Here is a 3,732-nt window from a genome sequence, read left to right as displayed (position 1 = left end):
CGTAGATTTAAAAATGGGTGACAATTTTTCGCGATTTACTGATAATTAACGATGCGATAATTAAAATATAAAATGAAATGGGACATAGAATAAAATTACTTTATTTATAGAATCTACTCTATAGGAGTAAACAGTCGCATGTTCAGGTGCAGCCAGAGTCAAGAGAACAGTCGCATGTTCAGGTGCAGCCAGAGTCAAGAGAACAGTCGCATGTTCAGGTGCAGCCAGAGTCAAGGAACAGTCGCATGACTCACTGGAAAACATTTCCATGCTTGAACTGTAAACTTCGCGTGATTGTCACCCCTCCAAGCAGTGAGTGATCACAACTTCAAACCATCATCGGCAACACTTTTCAAAACCATTTTTTCGACCTCCCCTCTCAGAAATGGCTTCCACGCACACCATTCGTAGTGCCTGACCGCCCATTGACCATTATTTTGCAAGCATTAACCGCGACTCATATCACTGTGTCATGCAGAAAAAAAACAGGGATTGAGCTATTAAAGACAATAGAACCTTCAATGTCCGTGTTGCACGAATAATATTTTTGAAGAGAGATACGACTCTGAAAAACTCTACGGATTTTGATATGAACGTTTAGTTTATTTAGTAGAGTTGCGATGCGAATGTAAAATGTTTACAATAACATTTTTAAGGAAAGTATCTCGCGGACGGAAGATGACACTCAGGCCGGAAAAACTTAAACGATTAAACATTTATAAATATTACAATGATATTAATATTACATCAATATAGCCCTAATTATAATTATTATATAAAAATATTAAACATTTTGGTTAATGTTGAGGAAATGAAATGAACAATGAAATTTATTACAAATGCTATATAATTTACATTCATCAAACATAAAATTTTTCAAACTCACTGTTCTTCCATAAGCTTCTCTCCATTATGCGTCGGTGTCTGGTTTAATTGAGTCCTCAACACACAACTTTATTTTACAGTTAAACTTTCTTCTGAAGGAAGAACTGTCTACAGAATGTCTTACTTTTTAGTGGTCAAACTTTCTCTAGATGGTCTTACTTTCTACAGAAGATTTAACCTTCTTCGGGAGAGAAAACTTTCTTTTGTAGCTTTAAATTTCTTTTGATACTTGACTTGCTGCATAAGATACAACTTGATTCAGAAGATAAAACTTTTTTCAAAGGATAACTTTTTCTACAGAAGGTCTAACTTTTTCAGGAAGTAAAAATATTTTGTAGTCTCCACTTTCTCAAAGAAAGGAGAAACAAACTTTCCTTAGAGGACTTATTTTAAAATTAAATTCTTCTCTCAGGGATTAAATTGTTTCATATGATCTAAATTTCCCGAAATAATTGACATTCCAAACATGCCGAAGTGTATTAAACTATCAAATTTTTGTAGGAGTCCCAGCGCATATCGAAAAGTTGGATTTTTTAAATTTAAAACCTTGCTCTGGAGATTGTGAATTATTTAAAATGTCTGGAATTTTTTGAATTTTTAAACAATAATACCCTGCTTTAGAGATTCAAAATTGTAAAAAAGGGTTGAACGTTTTCAAAATTAATACCTTGCTCTACGTATTCTGAATCGTTCTAAGGGTTTGGCTGAATTAACACATTTCTCTATTGGTTCCAAATAGTTTACAAGGGATGGCCGCTTCATGAGGGTTAATTTATAACAAATTACCTAAAGTCTCATTAACTATTTTACTTATTAAAAAGTCTAAAATAAATGTGACCGAGCAGCGAATTAAAGGCTTAGATTGGGATTAATTCAAAAGGTATCGTTGAGGGGCATCATATCTTAGGGAGGGTATCATTGAGAGGGTATCATTGAGAGGGTATCATTGAGAGGGTATCATTGAGAGGGTATCATTGAGAGGGTATCATTGAGAGGGTATCATTGAGAGGGTATCATTGGGTTCTTTGGTACACTGAACCTCTCAAGAACCCAATTTAGTTTATACACAACGGTGAATATTTGACTCAAAAAATATTTGAATTTGAAAAATAAGCTCTTCCCGATATCAAGCCAGTTTTCCATGAATACAATCAATTAATTATTATCCTTGATCAACTGTAGAACGTTTTGTCAGCATATTTTGTTGAGCAACAAAAGTTTCAAAATAATATTTAAATTATTTTCTCTATAAAATAGATAGGTGCGAGACTTAAACAAATAAATGACATGTTTTAAGAATTTTTTTACTGAAATCAAATTTTTTTATATATAAACCATGTTAGGTATTTAGCGTAAACGATTAACAAATTTTTCAGTACGATACTATATATGTTCTATATACTATTTTCTGTCTCTGCCTGAGCGAAGGCCAGAGCTCGGTGAGGCAGAACCTTCCAGTGTGAGGTGCAACGTAAGACTGAACCTCTTGTGAGGAGTGACCTGCCACTGAACCTCTTGTGAGGAGTGACCTGCCACTGAACCCCTTGGGAGGAGTGACCTGCCTCCTGCCACTGAACCTCTTGTGAGGAGTGGCCTGCCACTGAACCTCTTGTGAGGAGTGACCTGCCACTGAACCTCTGGTGAGGAGTGGCCTGCCACTGAACCTCTTGTGAGGAGTGACCTGCCACTGAACCTCTTGTGAGGAGTGACCTGCCACTCAGGCAACCATTGTTTACAGCATGACCTTTAATTCACTAAATAACCTATACAGTAACGGACTGTATGTATATAGCGTAGCTGGAGCCTTATCTTTACCTTTAGACAAACATAAGCATCTGAAAACTTTCAGAATTGTGTGAAAAAACTTTCAGTGTTCTTCAGGAGTAATCTACTAAATCCTAAAATCTACTTCAATTCTCAGTGATGGCACACGAGTGAGCGCTCGACATGAAATTGGAATATATAAAACACCCTTACAATACCTTTACAAAATATCAAAATATCCTTACGAACTATCCTTACTAAATATCCTTACAAAATATCCTCACTAACAATCCTTACTAAATATCCTCACAAAATACACTTACAGTATATCCTTACTAAACATCCTTACAAAATATCCTCGCAAAATACACTTACGAAATATCCTTACAAAATATCCGTATGAAATATTATTACAAAATATCCTTATAAATATCCTTACAAAATATTCCTACAAAATATTCATAGTATATATCCATACAAAATATCCTTACTAAATCCTTACTAAATACTAAATATCATTTCAAAATATCCATACCATATACATATCCTTACTAAATATCCTTACTAAATATCCTTACAAAATATAGTTACGAAATATCCTTACTAAATGTCCTTACTAAATATCATTTCAAAATTCCCTTACTAAATATACTTACAAAATATCCTAACTAAATATCCTTACAAAATATCCCCACAAAATATCCTTACAAAATATCCATACTAAATATCATTAAAAATATCCTCAATAAATATCCTTGCTAAGTATCCTTACCAAATATCCTTACTAAATATCCTTACAAATTATACTCACTAAATACACTTAGAAAATATCCTTACAAAATATCTTTACTAAATATCCTCCCTAAATATCCTTACTAAATATCCTTACAAAATATTCTTATGAAATATCCTTACAAAATGTCCTTACAAAATATCCTAACAAAATATCCTTATAAAATATTTTTACAAAATATCCTCACAAAATATCCTTACAAAATATCCCTAAATCGTCAAAATATAGCCTTCAAATTTATCAAATATATTTATGTACACATGAAAGATATCACGCTGAGGAAGGGTGAG

The sequence above is a fragment of the Hyalella azteca genome, unplaced genomic scaffold (genome assembly GCF_000764305.2).
Source record: "Hyalella azteca isolate HAZT.00-mixed unplaced genomic scaffold, Hazt_2.0.2 contig168, whole genome shotgun sequence".
NCBI classification, from domain to species: domain Eukaryota; kingdom Metazoa; phylum Arthropoda; class Malacostraca; order Amphipoda; family Hyalellidae; genus Hyalella; species Hyalella azteca.
The sequence above is the reverse complement of the archived record's forward strand: the minus strand, read 5'-3'. Positions refer to the sequence as shown.